Source organism: Pseudopipra pipra, chromosome 1 (genome assembly GCF_036250125.1).
Source record: "Pseudopipra pipra isolate bDixPip1 chromosome 1, bDixPip1.hap1, whole genome shotgun sequence".
Classification (NCBI taxonomy): Eukaryota; Metazoa; Chordata; class Aves; order Passeriformes; family Pipridae; genus Pseudopipra; species Pseudopipra pipra.
This window is the reverse complement of record NC_087549.1, coordinates 9502339-9520994: the sequence shown is the minus strand read 5'-3', so window position 1 is coordinate 9520994 and position 18656 is coordinate 9502339. Positions and strand designations below refer to the sequence as shown.

At 39.5% G+C, this 18656-nt stretch overlaps 1 protein-coding gene across 8 annotated transcripts in view; it reads right to left on the bottom strand.

The window, feature by feature from the left end:
- CYRIB (CYFIP related Rac1 interactor B) overlaps positions 1-18656 on the bottom strand; it is a 97731-nt gene that overhangs the window by 26205 nt on the left and 52870 nt on the right. For 6 of the 8 annotated variants that reach the window (XM_064644766.1, XM_064644786.1, XM_064644795.1 and 3 more), the window contains exons 2-3: positions 17440-17512; positions 4835-4871 (exon numbers count right to left, since the gene is read on the bottom strand). The gene's annotated coding sequence lies outside the window, so the exon portion shown is untranslated. The remainder of the gene's footprint in view (positions 1-4834; positions 4872-17439; positions 17513-18656) is intronic. The other 2 variants (XM_064644819.1, XM_064644809.1) reach the window with 1 other exon arrangement.

Below are 18656 nucleotides of genomic sequence, written 5' to 3'. Positions count from 1 at the left end.
GTTTTATTCTTTCAGAGAAAAGCTGCTTAATCAACAAAAGATGACATGCCTATTAAAACTGTGCTACACTACCACATTACTAAGAAAGTTTCATATTTCAAGGATGTCAGCCCGTAATTTAACAACCCTCAAGCTCTTGTCTCCAAAAAAACCCCAAACCCAACAATAATTTGTTTACTAAGTCCTTCTCCTGCCAGCTTTTCACCTCAGTGTAAAGAAGAAAAAACAAACCCCAACCAAAAAAACCCAAAACAAACAAAAACCCCCCAAACCCACCAAATCTTCACATTTTAAATAAAGGCTAAAAAAAAAAAAAATCTTTTCAATTTCCAACTTCACTACAGTGTCTAGTTCAACTGATGTGCCACTTTTCAGTTGCTGTTTCACATGTGAAACAGCACTCCTCTTCAAGCCCAGTTTGACTTGAAAAATGTTTTCTTTCAGAGTACCTGAATTCTCATCTACCAGACTGTCACAATTTCAGTAGTGAGCTGAGGCTCCAACAGCCTTGGCAGTGCTGCCATCTAATGCACCAGGACAAGGAGTACAAGCATCTGCATTGCTCTACAACACTCAGGTAAAATGTTTTCTTCTAGATGGGCTCTGAAATTGTTGCACCCCTTCAGTGTCCTGGCTTGTAATCCTACACTAACGATATAATGACAAATTATCTAGTCATAAAGCTGATGGATATTAATAGTCATTGACACATTCCATCTCAAGGGACATTTTCGGGAATGCCACAGTGCTAAACCACAAACCCTGTATGTATGAGCGTGACACTGACTGTCCATCTGTGAACTCAGTTCAGTGACACACCAGCTCTGAAACACCAAGGAGGAAGGGAAGTCCTGTGGCCTTCAAACCACAAAGCTGGAAGGCTGGGTTTCCATATTTCAGGATAGCTTTCTGATCACCTCGTGGACTTTTCTTTTCCTGAGACACCAGTCAGACAAAGTATGTTTGCAGAATACAGAAGGCTAATGAAGCACATCAAGATGACGACGGAACAACAGAGGATGACTAGCAGGATGATGCTCCTTCCCATCCCATCTGTTTTCAGAAACAGTAACAAACAGACAGGCATCAGGCAGCATAGAAGGATAAAACTGGTCCCTACATGGTTTATTGATATGAAATTTCACAAGAGATTTCCTGCAAGATCAAGGCTCTACAACCATCTTTGTTACATTCAGTTACTTCTTCAGATCCCCTCATGAGACATAGCATCAACTTTTACTGAACCTGGATAGTTTTTCCTGTTAGAAAGTAAGTGTTAAAAAAATCCAACCTAAACAAAAAACCCCTGACTACATTGGTCCAGATTCCTCTAGCTGAATAAATATCAGATTTTTTATCTCATTTTCCATCCTTCCCAACATATCTCTTTCAATCTTAAAATCAAACTACTGGTGTCCTATAAGCCTAAGATATAAGATAATTTATTTTCATCCACCTGTTGGAAAAATGGAGGAACATTTGCTATTCTTCAGTGGTATTACACAACCTGCAATCCATTAAGATCAGTAACAAATATACAGAATATCATGCAGAGTTATGATTTCCTGCACTGTCCATCTGTGAATTCTCCAAGTACATCTCATCCCATCTCATGAGGAGTTTGCAGCAGTTCTTGGGGAAAACCAGGTATATATGCAGAACAGAAAGCAATTAAAGAATACTGAATACCTTTAATAATCCCATCTGGCTCTGAAAAATACTTGACCTTAAAATACTGACATCCTAGAAGAATCACATGGTCTCCTTGTTCCCATTCTTCCCTAGGCATCTGCTCACATATGAAGGCTCAGGTTTTACTGGATATTAAGCTTTTTTCAAGTTTTAACCTTATTCAGACAGCAACATCTACTTAGGTTTGCCCCATTCTTTGAAACTTAAACAAAGCATTCAGTACTCCCCAGTTATTTCTGGAGCTCAGTTACCTTACTAGCTAAGGTGATTTCAACAGATGGTTTCCTACTGAACATGTTGCTTGGGCAGGGCTTCTGCCAGTCCCTCCCAACCTTTCACACTGGTGATTCCCCAATGCTTTATGACGCTGTCAAACATTTGGCAGCTACTTTGTCCCAGCACAGCTGGAGAAGTTGAAAGCATCAGCAGTCTGACACCCAAACTTCTGCTGAAGTGGACACCATACCACCTTAATTTATAAACATTTTCCCTTCAATACCTGAAATACTGTTGATTCACAGTTTCTTCAAAGAAAACAGAAGTTATTTGCCATGTGCTGCAGTCATTTTCTGGACAGCATTCCTCTTCCTGCAGGCAGTACCATTCCCAGCAATGCTCCTTGACTTTTGCTAGCTTTTCTGGATCACTCTCACCTTTCTAAGCAGAAGTAGTTCAAGTAGAGGAGTAAGTGGAGGGTGTGAAAGGATGTGCAAAATCAAGTGTACACATGCAGAGGGCAGTAAGATGGTGATCCTGGAGCCTGTACTTGGCTAGATGGCCCATGGTCTGACTCAGTCTAGTGACTTTTACAATGTATCCTTTGCAAATGCACATGATGCTGTAAATTAAAAGTCTGCACCTAGTTCCAACTGCAGCTTTAACAACACACCCAAATGACTTTGCAAGTAAAAGCCACTCAATGAAAAAACTACTACTGCTACTGGCACTGGATGTTTTTCCATTAGTTTATTATAGATTTGGAAAATGTTGCTGTATGCTTGCCCAGTTCCTAGATTCACTCCATAACCCAGTGAGTCAAGACAGTAAAGCGAAAAGGACTGTGGGTCTGACACAGCAATATCATAAACTCTCCTAAGAATAACAAAAATCATCAAAACCAGAAATTCTGCAAAATATTTTAAAACATAAATTATACACTACAGTAAGTACGAGTACTTTAGTAATATTTATAGTGTCATATATTCTTAATTCTGAATGGAGAATTCAAATAATTTTGGACACAGCACTGGGAAATGTTTTCTACTCTTGTCAACAGAACTGAAGACAAATTGCATTGAGTTTGCGTGACAAGCTTGTGGTGGTGGGGGTATGACAGGGAGAACTTCTGTCAGCAGCTGCCAGAAGCTTCCCCCATGTCCGACAGAGCCAACGCTGGCTGGTTCCAGGACAGACCCACTGCTGGCCACGGCCGAGCCCATCAGTGACGGTGGCAGCACCTCTGGGATAACATATTCCAGAAGGAAAAAGAAAGTTATGGCACAGAAGTAATTGCGCCCAGAGAAGTGTGAATACGTGAGAGACACCAAGAATACAGGACAGACACCAAGGTCAGTGAGGAAGGAGGGGGAGGAGGTGCTCCAGATAGCAGAGCAGAGATTCCCCTGCAGCCCATGGTGCAGGTCACGGTGAGGCAGCTGTGCCCTTGCAGCCCATGGAGGTCCACAGGGGAGCAGAGATCCATCTGCAGCCCGTGGAGGACCCCACACCAGAGTAGGTGGATACCTGGAGAAGGCTGTTATCCCATGGGAAGCCTGTGCTGGAACAGGCTCCTCGCAGGGTCTGTGGAGAAGGTTTGTTGGCAGGACTTATGACCCCATGGGGGCCCACACTGGAGCAGCCTGTTCCTGAAGGACTGCACCTCATGGAAGGGACCAGTACTGGAGCAGTTTGTGAAGAACTGCAGGCCTTGGGAAGGACTCATGTTGGATAAGTTTGTGGAGGACTGTCTCCCATGGGAGGGACCTCACACTGGAGCAGGGTAAGGACTCCTCTCCCTGAGGAGGAAGAAGAGGCAGAAACAACATGTGATGAACTGACTGTAACCCCCGTTCCCCATCTCTCTATGCTGAGGCACAAAGAAGGAGGCAGAAAATTGCAAATAAAATTAAGCCTGGTAAGGAGGGAGGAGTGGGGGAAACGGTGTTTTAGGATTTGTTTTACTTCTCATTAACATGCTCTGATTTGATTGGTTATAAATTCAACAAATTTCCCTAAGTCAAGGCTGTTTTGCCATGACTGTAACTGATGAGTGATCTCTCCTTTTGTTCTATTTTCTCTCCCCTGCCCAGTTGAGGAGAGGAATGACAGAGCTGCTTTGGTGGGCACCTGGCATCCAGCCCAGGTCAACACAGCACACAAATCAGTTTCATCAAAGGGCTTTTTTATGATTAATCAAAAACAGAAGAAAAAAAATCCTACCTCACATTTGGTACCATTACCTTCCCAATTTGAGAGAAGACGGATAGTTATGCTGGCAAAGCACAATAAAAGTGAAGTATAACACAGATACTCTGTGCAGTAGCTCCAATAACAAGCAGCAGGTTAAAAAATTAAGAGCTAAAACCTTCACATGAGCATATGCTACCTCTTCAGTCTTACAAGCTGGTTCAGAGTACTGGTTTCTGGCATAAGGCATCTGGTTCAGGAGTAAAGTTACACAGTAGTTTTACTGAAGAGACTTACAAAGAAAAACCACCAAAACATTCTCTATTCATTCATAACTCTCAAGAAGTTGCATAATCTTCCAAGATATGTTCACAAATGTGGCCAAACCCTGTGCACACCAAAAATACCTCCCTTGAAACAATGGGACTTCACACTGCTATGGTGCAGAGTTTTCAAAATCATTACCAGGCTGTCGTGAGGTGCTGCACAAGCAAAAACCAAACCCTCGCAGCCTGGTTTAGCAACTTTAATCAGAGAGGCATAAATTCAGCTAGAGATCAGGACTTCCTAGTGAACACCACAGAATTTCAAAAGTTATAGAAGGAAATGAGGGGAAATGAGTTCCTGAAGAGAAAATTGTTAATATGCAAACAGTCACATTTTCTGCCCTTTAACATATTACAATTTTGCTTATTTTTCAGGAGTGTTTTCACCAAGGTTAAGTTTCAATTCTTACCTACTGCCAGTGCTGCACTCTGTTCTTGGCCTCCAGTCTGTTTTAAAAGAAAAGAGAGATTATGAAAATTTATTCTTTTGCACCAGGAGTCTTAAATGCAATGTTATTTAACCTTGGAAAAGCAAACACACATCTGGTTCCTGACATACTGTTTTTGTGGATCTACTTCATAATCATAGTTCTGGATCTATACACCACTGTGACTTTGGAAAAATATGTTACAAAAAATAGAATGCAGAGCTGTGTTTTATCTCTAGGCATACAGATAAATAGGGAACACCATTATTTGGCAACAAATGTGTTTTCAGGGAAAAGGGCTGCCACGTTAGATGATCCATTAGCACACATAATTTTAAGTACTAAAGAGTCAAAGCTGCAATAAAATACCAGTGGCAAATGGTATTTTAAAGCATTTCACTTTGCTTTAACAAGAAAAATCACACAAGACTCTAATTAAACCACACAAATGTGCGCATGAAAAAAAATTCAAGTCATGCATGCTGACCCCCAGAAAAGGCATTTTCAAGTGACCACTGAAAACCATTTGCTTAACAAAGAAAACTAGTGTTCTTGGACAGCCTCAGCGTGCTGTACATTTCATTAGCCACTGTCTTAAGGCCGAAATAATGACGTTAATAGTACAGATTAAAGGAGAAGATATGGAGTATTACAGTATCTCATAAAGCTCCACAGGAAAAAATAGTGCAGCATTATCAAGGGAAGGCTCTGAAGACCTACAGCACCACAGGTAGGAAGCAGAGTGGAGAATGTAGTGAGACCAACTCTTCACAGCCCAGAGAAGTGATCACGAGCAAAAAGGTGACTGTCAGACACTGTTAGAACCGCAGAAATTTAACTCTCCATTCTTTCCAGTGCATGCATTCCTCTCAGAGCAGCTTTCCCCTTGAGCAAGGTTCTTTAAGTTTGAGTAGCATCTGCTTTTGCCTTTGCCAGTTGACTCACAGCTTCCCTTCACTCTCTCAGCAGTAACTACCCAGTACTTCAGGACAAAAAGATGGGTAACAGCACTGTCTCTGTAAGAGCTGCCGCAATTCCCTAAAACTCACCCACTCAGGCATATTTTAAATATGGCTGGTTTTTTTCCTTTCTCATGACATCAAATTGGTCAATTTGTGCTTTGAGATAAAGTAATAAAAAAAAAAAAAAAAAAGCAAACACAGGATGAAAAGCAGTGATCCCCTGAAGGTAAGGACTGAACATGACTAACATCGCAAAAAGAGAAACCGAAACCAAAGTTAGACCCATCGCTACAGCAAAAAGCTAATTTCCTGAAAAAGAGTGCAAGAAAAATAATATAGGACAAAGTGTTTAAGAACACTTAAAAAATTCTACCTGTAAATAATATTTTTGAGGTAGTCAAGAGCTCTGGTTAAGATTATTTTGAGTGAAAGTCCAACTTAATTCACTGAGCTATAAACAACAATGACAAGTCTAAATTCATTAGAATGAGCGGACAATAGAAATAAATATTAAAATGAGAAAAAAAATCCCACTGCAGCAGCAAAACTAGGGACTTTTAAAAAGTGTGTCCTAACACTACTAGTTCATTACTAAATAAATATATACACATTTCTAATTGATAAAATTACTACAAAAGAGACAAGCAATGCTTAGCTCTTCCCATCTTTCTGGACACAATACTGGACAGGGACACAGGCACTTACCACCTGCAAGAACAGTGTGCTGATGCTCAGGTAGCTTGTCCTGAAGGCTTCAATGAATGAGTAAAAGTTAATTATTAACAAAGTCTTACAGGACTCTTGTGGTAATGAAGGCACGAGGAGAGAAGAGACCAAGCAGAACCATTAGGCAAAAAGGAAGCAGACAGGAAAGCTGAGAATTATAGGTCAGTTGGACTATCATCAATAACAGGCAGAGAGACGTTAGCACAGGAATCCATTAACTGGATTCCTATCTTTTAGTACCCATGAGCATCATGCAAAACAGATCAGACTAAGCACAGCTGATGCTTGGCTTGATTGGCTTGGTTTATACTGGCACTCTGATAGGTATTTGATTTCTTTTTTTTGCACAGTGTGACTTCACATCACATGGTATTTTAAATTTAGAGCTTAGCACTAAGCAATATAATAAAGCACTTTTATAAATGGGTAAGAAATTGACTTGCAGATCCCTAGCAGTCAGTAGGGAATGCCAGTAAAGATGCATTAAAAACGGCCAGATGTGAAATTAATGGTGTGATGGATTCTTCACACAATTAATTTTTGCACTTTGGATGCACCTTAATTCAGACGCAGGAATATCTAAATGAACAACTGTCTACTGTCAGATTCAGAGTGCACGACTTGGGTTCTCCCTCTGAGCTTCCTTCTGACTGATTCTCAAGGTTTGGATCTGCAGATTAATACAGAACTACTGCCAACAGGCACAAGATGAGACATGTACACTATATAAACTAATAGGTAGTGAAAATTGAGTAATACAGACCCAGCATTTTTCAACTGCTTGCAATTCTGAGGCAGTCAAGCATTTAATGTTACATTACAGAGAAGAGCAGCTCTGGGCAGGAAAATTACCTTTATTCAATGGGTTAACAGCTCATGGATTTTGTTTAGGATTTTGTTTTTTGAGTTCCCCCCTCCTCCTTTTTTAAACTACCTGATAGAGTCAAACAGAAGAAAGATAATACATCCCATCCTAGGGATCTCATTTACACGCATCTGCACTCCCCTTGACTTGCAGCCCAACTTCACCACAGCAGAAACAGGCCACAGTACATGCCAATATCTCAGGCCAATTACAATAGCTATTCAAGAATTGCCACAGCAGTTGGAGAACAAAAATGGGAAAATGTCTATAGCCATCAGAGAGGGCCAGTGAATCATCTGAACTGCAGCTATTAGTTTTCAGAACAAACCCAAGCATCATTCAGTTTGCCAGAGGAAAAGCCCGAAGTTGACACAACTCAAATGGTACCCAAATCTAAAAGATGCATTAAGTAAGCTTGAAACCATCGTGGATAATGAAATTTGGGAAGAAAAAAAAAAAACCAAAAAAAACCTGGCTAACCACTGAATAAGCCCTGTGTTTTGGGCATCCACCAGCAGTGACGCTGCTTAACTCAGCAGCATACGAAAACAGATTTCAGATGAGAACAGCTAATCATTAACTTCCAGTATGAAACCAATATCTTCTTCCCGACCCTGACTGAACTAATTAAGATGCCTCTACACTCAAGCATAGACTTGTCAGTGATTGTCAGTCAAGATTTGCTACATGAACAGTGATTTCTCAGGCTTTCTAACACTCAGGTTCTTCTGTCTATTAAGAATTAAAACACTGAGTAGTAAGAAATAATTGAAAACAACTTTGTACTAAGAATCTAAATAACTTTCTGTGTACTTAATGGGTACCTCAGCTCATCAGGGAACTTCAGAAATAATTACTTCCCAAAGCTGACTTATTAGTGAAAGCTTGCACAGGATTCACATACTCTGTGCGAAATATTGGGCACCCAGGCTAAAGTAATCTTCAAAATATAACCCACTGCTGCTTTCACAGAGCAAATGTTTAAATAGCTTGTTTGGAGTTCAAGCTTGCACTAGAATTCTCCTCAGTAAGCATTATCAACTTGAAATCCATGTGAACCAGAGATGGATGATGGAACAGATGTTCTCAGTCCATGGATACTGCTGAACAGAACAGGACCCAGCTCAAAGACTACCTGGTCTGGCAATTTTTAGATGCTCCTGCTCTCTTGCTTCAGTTACAGACTCGAATTCAGTGTGAGGAAACCACTCAAAAAAACCCTAATACCCTTAGAAGCACAAATTAAAACATAAAACCCAAGCCCAGTCCAAAACAGAACCGCAAGTCAAATACATCCTATATCATGTTGGTAATAAAAAGAGAAAGTTAAGAAATATTTAGTAATAAAACTTGATTTTTACTTCAGTAACAATAACAGATGGCTAAGCTATAAAAGCAATAAATCATAGCAAAGATCATATTTCAAAGGAAGTTTCAGGGCATCTGCAGATGAGCCCACGGTTCAATGCTAAATGGATGCAAACTCCGATGTTAACATTAGTGATTCTAAACAAAGATTTTTCTATATCTGTATGGCAATCATAGATTAGATTAAGATAAGCAAAGGTAGTCTATCACTACTGCAAAGTGACCTCAGTTCTTTATAAAGAGCAAAAGTACTGGTTGGTTGCTATAAAACCACTTTTTTGGCTTCTGGTTATAAAGCCTCAGCTCAAATCCAGCCATTTTCATTTGTCCTTCTGAAGCTAAGTTGTATATTCAAACTTCATGAGTTATAATAAGTCTTTCCCTATCCTATATAATTTCTCAGTGCTGTCACAGTACCTCATTAATTGCTATACTCAAACTCATGTTTTAAATTTAAAATTTAATGATAGAAATTGTCTGTGAATGTATCAAAGCACCTACTGTTCCATCATAATTTTCATAATTCATTTTACAACATACATTCTCTCTAAACTGCTAGCATTGCATAGCAGCTTTGTTTTATGTGATCTTAATTACAAGATTTTTTTTCAATCCCTTTTGCAGTTAATGTATTGGCTTATATTACTGTGGACTTGGCAGTGCTGGGTTAATGCCTGGACTTGAAGATCTTCCAGATCTGCTCCAACCTAAATGATTCCTTGAAAGCTTTCTTGTAGTTCTTAACCTGTGCTAGACACCTGCCAAAAGCACACATTATGCTGTCTGTCCTTTATGCACAGATTAAGATCCATTTATGCCAATATAAATCATATTGTACACAGCACTGTTCCAGTTTCTCTAAAGTTTCATTTGGAGATTTGGCTACAAGAGGAACATGGCAAAGAACAGTCAGGTTTGCTCTGAAAAAAGTATTTCAAATGAGTTTAGACACTGGATTATAGGCTAACAAAAAGGGGACAAGGTTATATACATATACTCCTTTTACCAATTAAAAAACAAAAAGGGAAAACTAAAAAGATACTTGAGAAGCTCCTATGGCATAAGAGGATATCCACACATACACAAGATTAGTATTCAGCATGAAAATTTATATTTCATCCACTTACAGATATGTTTTCCATAACAAACCATTACTTTCGCTTAGTGAAAATAGTAAAATAAACTATCATAACCCTCATCTTTGCATCTCAAAGCCCTGCATAACAAGAAAAGGAGTTGCAAGTTGAACATCAAGTACAAGAGATTTTTTAACCAACTCAAAAAGTTAATTTAAATATGTCCAAATAAACTTTTTCACTTCTCAAAGCAAGTTGAGAATATTAAATGTTATATTAAATATTAAATGGGTAATCAGAAGACAAATAAGGAATTTTAGTCAGAGATGAGACTCCTCAGACTGTTTAATTAAGAGTTCGGGTTTCTTGTTTGTGATGGTTGCTTTTTTTGATAATGGAGTAGAGGGTAGAACGGTGGTATTTTAGTCCAAGCTACACAACTTCTGGTTTTACTGCAAGTACAAAAATACTAAAAAAGCCTGCAAAAATTATTAAAGCAAATCCTGTGTCTAATAGTCCATTATTCAAACAACTGAACTTGCTATTTTTGGTAGCATATTATCTCCCATATTTCTTTTGAACCTTCATAAATCCAAATCCTGAATTTAGTACCGGGTATATAACACAAGCAGAATTTTTAAGAACTCTCTAGAATTCAGGCTTTCAATTCTCAAAAAAAGTACTGCAGTATCCCTAAACGAGGAAGAGATATGGGATATCTTTACATCTTTAAATGATATCGCCATTTGCTCCCCATTGCATGTTTAAGTTTCCCATGACTACCTGGCATTTTCCACAGTCCATACTTCTTTTTGTTATGATGCTGTTAACACCCAGCTGGGAAGTGTTCCTGAATACCAACTAAGTGATTCATCAGCTTCCTTATTTAAGCTATAAAAATGATATAATTTATTAGGAATATGGCAGTTTAACACAGAGTTCTGACTCAGTATCAGCATAACAGAAACGAAACTATGCCCTGTCCCAGGAAGTTTGCAGCAATAATCATCCACTTGTGCAACAAATACAGTAAGGCAAGGAAAGGTCAGCAGAGCTTTCCCATTCAACATTATTAGTGGTGTATTAGCAGCTCTGAGCAACCCCAAGACCCACAGTCCTATTCACCAGCACTTGAACAGAGGAGTCCTTATTTCTTATAATCTAGATTTTCTACACTCAGGGTAAATCACTCTTCTCAGGACTATACTAGGTCATATGAACAGCTACAAACTTTTATCATGAAAGGAAACCAAACAAAGAAAAGTAACATTAATGTACCAGCTAAAAATCTTTTCCCTGGTTTTAGCAAGTTCTAACCATCAGCTGTTCCTCAACAGTATGAAAAATTGAGAGCTGAACCCCTAGTTTCCACTTTGATAGGTAAAACTCTAAGATGAACTTAGACCTAAGCTGATTATGCTATAGCTATGGAAGTACCCCAGGCAGCATCTCTGCTGTTCAGAGACAATGGATTTGTATATTCCAGATTTCAAGGAACACAAATCAGATTTTTAAAAGCCCAAAAAGCCCTTCCTGCGGAAACCAGCAGCACTAACTTTTGCCACATGCTCCTCTCAGACTCAGGGCTGAGCAGGTTCTAAGAGATACCCAAGCAGTTCACTTTAAGTCCTTCCCCCAGGGTCCCTAGTGCTGCCCCACTAAGCAAGGCTCAGCAGAGGCAGCTTCTCCGAGGTGTAACTCATCCACAAGCCAAGAAACACCACTTTCTAAACACAGAGGAACTGTCACATAGCACCATGGAAGCACCTCCAGCTTGCCCAGCTAGAGGGAGGTAAATTGCATCAGAGGAACTTCCAATGGGACACTAGGAAAAGTTTCTTCACTGAAGCGGTGGTTGGTCACTGGAACAGGCTCCCCAGGGAAATGATCATGGCACCAAGTCTGTCAGAGTTCAAGGAACATCTGGACAGTGCTATTAGTTATACAGTTTAGTGGCAGTGCTGCCAGGAGCAGGGAGATGGACTTGATGATCCCTGTGGGTCCTTCCAACTTGAGATATTCTATGATTCTAAATAATAAAGCTGCAGTTATGTGGTCAAGCAATAAGCTGAATACTAAGCAGATCTGAAGGACTGCATGTTTACAGTTCAAGTCCCTACAGAGTTAAACCAACAACCTTTCCTCCACAAAACCTAGAATTATCATTTAACTATCATTTAAGAATCTTTCCTCAAGTCAGGAAGTGAAATAAGTAATATCTGACATTAACGTAATAGGACAGACCACATAACACTTAATACGAAAGTCCAGTCACCTGTCTCAACAAGCTTTTCAGGTCAAATGTCTTTCTGATGAGAAAAGTTTACATATTTTGCTGGTCTGTTTAAAAGTGACTTTTCAAAAAGTCAAAACAATCCTTAAATTAATGCCTTTGATTTGAAGACTCATCAGACAAACAGAATTAAACAGTTCACGTTGTCCTGAGCTACTATTTACAGGTAGAGAAAAATAGCAGCTTTACCTTCATAAACAAATCCACATGGCTGAAGTCTCAAGGAGAATACAGTTTACTAAATGAGACTTTAAACCAAATTCAGAGCTCACGTCTTTTTAAACTTACTCCGCTAACTGTTGCAGTAGGACTACTACATGTAAAAAAAGGATATTTTGGAAGAGGTGTACACTGAAATCTGCCTGGTTATAGTAAAAAAACCCTGTCATTGATTGTTTGTAGATTAATATAATCTTTATTCAAGGTTTTAAGTAATTTTACATCTACCGTGGGAGAAAAGATACCACATTAAGTTGCCTCAGCACAGGCAGATTATTTACACTGATAATACACACTGTTAGACTTTAAAAAAACACAGAATTGCATAAAAGCTTTTAGCCCCTCAATCTATTCCTGTGCTATTGCAGTGAGCCATATAAAACAAGCTCCAAGATAAAATAAAGCAAATAAGTAGAAGATACTTCAGTTCAGCCTAAAAGAACCTCTTCCTTACCTTAGATACTGGCACTAATACAAAATAAATGCATGCTGGTAGAATATCAGTAACATGATCAGAATTTCTACCACAATGTTTTGAGTGTCAAAGACGCAAGAAGTACTTGAACTCCATGTACTAAGAACCATTTCCACAAATCCACTTTCACATGGGTGACAAATCAATTCAAGAGGCTCTGCTCAATTTACAGGCAAGCCAACAACAATATATTTAGAGCAACGCCACCAAAGGAGATTGTTTTTAAGTACTGGCACAAATGGGAAGTAAAAGTGGTTTCAGTTGTCAGAAAGACATCAATTTTTCTTTATGTATATACAGTCTATAACCTCATTGTTGTGGATTACTAGTTGTCTCAGTTTGAAGAGACTGTAATGTTTGCTAAAGAGGATGCGTTATGAGACAAACCAAACTCCTCTCTCTCAGCAATTCTAAATTCAAAATTAAGGGGTTTTAATCGAGGAAGTGTGGAAAAAACAGAGGCACTGTTGGATCACTGGAGGTGCAGAGCCTGCAGTTCTCTGTGGTGACCTGCATGGGGCACTGTTGGGCTCTGGCGGTCACCACACAGGGAGGGGGGTCTAGGGGGTGGTCTCGGGTCATGGGAGAAGCCGAAAAGAAAATGGAGACCCTTCCCCCAATGGAAGAAGGGGGAAAGGAAAGCAGTCCACCCCCACAGAACTCACTGTTGTCCTCAGATGACGGTGTCTCAAGGCTCCTCCTTTTTCTCCCAGTGAGCACAAAAACTCTCCGATGAAAATGCAGCAGGTCCGAGCTGGAGACAAAGACGGCTACCCTGTCTCTGTCCCAGAGATCATCATCATCATCATGGCCAGTCTTCGCGAACGAAGATTTGGGAAAGGTCTCTACCCACGTTTGCTACAAGTGCGCTGGTGATACAGGGCTTTGCAAATGTGGGTAAGGCCTTCAAGCCTGCGCAGTGGATTTTTTAGGTGAGACAGTGTGCACTGAACTGAGGCCACCCTCTAATCCTAAAGTTCATCTGCCGGGATCGAGCGAGCTTGGACGGTGGCAGCAAGGTCCTCAGGACGTAGGTTTGTTTAGAGTGACCTTCTCTTAGATGGATGGCCTTACAGGGCTGATGAGCTCCATCTGCCCGGGTTTAGAGTTGTCCTTCTCTTCTGTGTGTTCCGGGGCTCCCCTCTCATCTCCCACGATGGCACTGTCCGCACAGGTGAAGCTCCCACTCTCTCGCTCCTTTCCGCACCTGGGGCCGGGCCCATCCCAGAGAGAGAACCCAGCAAACTGACTTCTCCCTTCTGAGGAGAGCCAGCAACCCCCCCCAAAACTCCTCCCTTCTCCCCCCAGCCTCAGATGGGCCATCCCTTACGAATGCCGTTCGGCCAGCTAGGTTCTTCTGTAAAGCTAATCGCCCCCCCTTTCCATTCAAACTCCATCTTTCCTACAGTGGGGGAAGGGGGAAGAAAAATTCTCCCCTCGGATTTCTAACCTATAACATTCTTTTACCCCCATGTTCCCATATTACTCTGCTGTTGCTATCTGGTAGACTCTGCACTGAAAGCTTTTCAAGTTGCTCAGAAGCATTTGTAACTTCGCCACTTTCTATGTTGGTTCCATATGTTTCCCAGAAAAAAAAAAAAGTCCTTCTGAAAGCACCCATTAAAAGCTGCACATTTATAACACCTATTTCCTTGTTTAACATTTAGCACTGAGCAAAACAAAACAGAACCTTGCTTTATATTTTTTGCAGCACATTTGACTTTACATAAACTTCCCCAACAGTCAAAGCCATACAGAAGACTGTAAACACATGCAATAAGGCCTCACTCAATACAGCATCTATTCTGAATGAGATCCTTCACTTCTAACCTTTTTCAGGCACACAGTTAAGGGTACAACAAGCTTTTCTGCTCTTTTTAAATTCAACACATATGAAGGGCTTTGCACTAAAAGACTCACATTGTTACTGAAGAGATTTTAAAGATTCTTCCCAAGACGAAACAAAACATTTAAAGATGTGTCAGCCAGACAAATGCTACTTTTATGAGAGCTACACAAGCCACAACAAAGAGTTCTCAAAATTAATAAAGTGACAGGTATGCATTTGCTTCCACTTTGCAAACATAATACTGAAGGTGTTTTCATATTTACTAAAATTAGCATAAATGCAAAACCTGTTAATCCACCAAGAGTAAAATATTAGTCCTTGAACAAAGACTCCACAACATGTTAATCAGTTTGCTCAAAACATCTCCCTATCATCATTACAGGGGAACAATTCTAAGTTGTGTGGAAAGATTTTTAAATCTTCAAGGATGCAGACAAGTTCAAGCTGCATATAAGAGATAACGCTATAAAATGAGAGTGAATAATTATCAGAGATTATACGTCAAAGCAGGAGACAATTATCAAGATCTTTTCTGAATGACTGATACTCTGGAAAATAATCCCATACAAGTAAGTTAGCATAATGAAAAAGAACAGCTAATACATGAAAAATAGGGCAAACACTAAAATTTTATATGTTCTTCAGTGTCTGTGATTATGGACAGTTGAAACATCCTAACCAGAAGAAATACCACCCAGATAAGATGGGCATGCATGTCTCACACGCACTTGGGATAGTCTGCACCACTTCAAGGACCAGACACACTCTGCCCCAAGGGATGCAGCATCTGTGTGTCACATTCTCTTTTCAGCACGTTCCCAGAGTTGGGGGCCTGAGCTGAGACCTGCGTCAGGTCTAAAATGCAGTAGAGCTCAGAAGGCTCTCAACTCCTGTCTTCCCAGATCAAAGTTAATGCTGGAGACAGTGAAATCAAGTTTGTGCAGCACAAACTAAGCTGAATTAAGACAACTACTTTACCACAGTTGCAGACAAAGAACTATAGAACTACCCAGTTTAGTCAGCATGGCCATCCTGTTAAATTTCTCTCTCTGAGAGAAATGGGGAGATGATGAGGTGGGAAGGAAGCCAAAGCAGGGAAAAGGACAGAGGGTCCTTTGCTTCTAGGCTAATGGGCTTTTCAGTCTTCTGTACGGGGCAAGCTATGAACCCAAACTTAGTGACAGACACACATTATTTATTCACATCATATACCATCAAAATAATCTAAAGTAATAACCTAAAAATTACTATCAGATAATTATAACATGGTTCAAAACTTATGTTGGCTATGCAGTGTTTTGGTACCTCAAATGCCAACACACTACACACCACAGTTTTTTTCTCCTGTAAGTTTAAGGACATGCACTCTCAAACTAAGTACTTGGAAAGGAATCTCATATGCATTTTACCTTCAGGAGCTGCAACTTTACATGGCCAACAAAGCCGTTGAAATTACCACTCACAAAGAGCTGTACTATGCAAGTCATCTTTATATATATATAAAAAAAAGACTAAAAAGTCAGACATTGTTTTTACTATGTCACTTCTAACATGCACATTATTGACCACTATAAGCCTTCAAAACTTTCCTATCATTAATCTAGGTTTGGCAGAGTAACAGAACACAGTAGTTTAATATTCTCTGCAATAGCCACACAACACTTCATGAAGTCATCCTCAATTGCTTACAAAATTTAGGCAAATTAACTGGTAAGTGAAGATTAATAAAGCATCTGTAAATGCATAAGTGATAAAAGCTCAATGTTTTCTTACTGGCTAGGATACTGCTTCTTTCCATGTTCATCCTTGAACCCAGCTGCATCACCCCATTCTGGGCTGAGAACCCTCTTGACACAAGTTTACTAAGCCCTGGAGCTCAAGTGGTAGAAATAAACAGAAAGGTAGGATTCAAGTTTCATAGAAAGTAGATAGTAAGGTATAATTACAGAGGAAAACTGCTACTTCATGCATAACATTAATTATTTGAAAAGTGAGCTGTAAATCTGGTACCCACTATCAACACCAAGACATACTCAAATGTCCTGAATCCTCATGTTTTCTTGTGATTGCTTGTAATAGCCTAGCTCAACAAATTAGCTTATGGGCTGGCAAACTGCTGTTAAGTGGTCATAGCTCTTTACTGATGATCCTTTTACCACTCTGAACCTACAGGCAGCCTGCACACGACTTTAAATGCCTGGAAATTACGAGACATCCTTAGTTTTATTATATTATTTTCAGTGAAAATTATGCTTCACCAAACAGCCATTGAACAATTACAAGCACATTAATGGCATCTTCCAAAGCATCTGAACTTCTGCTAAAGCTTCCTTTCTTCTCTCTCCAGATTCTGAAGCATCAGATTTGAAGTTTCACTGTTTGCACTATCACACTTCAAACAATATTTATATAGGACAGGGTACAGATGCATTGTATTTGTCTCAGCTAAAAAGGCAAATAGACAATGTTTAATGTGCCAATACAGGGAAAAAAAACCAGTCTTACTTCTCCTACAGAGAGAACAGGAATCTAATCAATTTGTATTCCAGTTTAAATACCCACATGTTATCCATTGCTACTGAGTCTTTTGTCTGGTAAGCTACAGACAGTTAGAAAGAAAAAATATTGCATGAGCTACTTTTTGCTTTCAATAGATTCAAAATATATACAAAAATACTTTGTACTTCTTGGCCTAAAATATTATGGAAAACTAAGAAACATTCTACAAGAAAAGAAACCTAAGGAAATGTTTACCAGCTGGTAGTCTCTTCTTGCAGTCTTAACAGAGACTTCTTCAGATAATCAATGCAGCAGCTCGTCTTCAGATCTGAAAAAACAGAAGAATCCCATTAAACACAAATAATATATAGCATTTCCATCACATAAGTCAGTGCCAGGGGTAAATCAAAGTTGATCCTGCAGTGCCAAGGAACCTACATAATTCCTCAGGAATGCAAATAAAACACATCAATTTCAAAAACACTTGTTATTTTATGGAAGTGACATTACAAGTGAATGGAGAGGCATCCTTAAAAACCCTCAGTCAGTAAGGCCATTAGCCAGCCATGATCACAAGCATCAGAAATAGAGCATTGCATCTCAGCATTACCGAGTTAAGTTACATATAGTTACAGCACAAAAAATAGAGCATTACATCTCTGCATTACGGAGCCAAGTTACACATAATTGCAGCAGAAAAAAAGTAGGTCTCTGTTCAAGCTTTATTTACAGTGTTATATATATACATATTGCACACAGGAAAAAAATGCTTCATTGCTACAGTTTTCATCAGTTAAAGAAAAATGGAGCCAGTGAAAGTTTTTACCTTTCTGAACTTTCTGTATGTTAACCAGGATTTCCTGCTTCAAAACTAATCTTCTAGTTTAGAAAAAAAAACATTATTTGTATGGTCAGACAAAACAGCATTTCCTATGGAAATGCAGCACAGATTCCACTGCAAGCATTCGAAGGGTGTTTAAGTTAATTTGGAGCAGATTTCTATAGCAGTCTACCTTTTTTAGTACAGTAACTGGATGATGAACTGGTCAAAACTGGCACCTTTCTATTGTGGTGAAGGGTTCATAAACCTTATCCCTTTGAGGTTTTGTAGGCTGCTTCTGTTTGAGGGATTTCAGCTAATTTAAATACTTGAGCGTTGCCACTTAACCTGTCTCCAGTAAAACCACTGCTGCTCCTACTTCGGGTGTTCCTGGTACCAGAATCCACCCTTCTAATATGTCACATCTCAAGGTTTCTTTCAAAAAGTGATCTTCTCATTTTGCACTCCAATTCTCTTTTTGCTTCTACAGCAAAGTCAGGCAGATTCTGCAATGCATCTGTTTTTAGCACAAACTTGTTTTAGAAATATAAAATCCCTGTCTTGTCATTTCAAATCCAGCTGAAGAGGCATGAAAAATTCAGTGTTAATTTGTATTTAATCAGCTATCAGCAGTTCCTCTTTCATCAGGTAA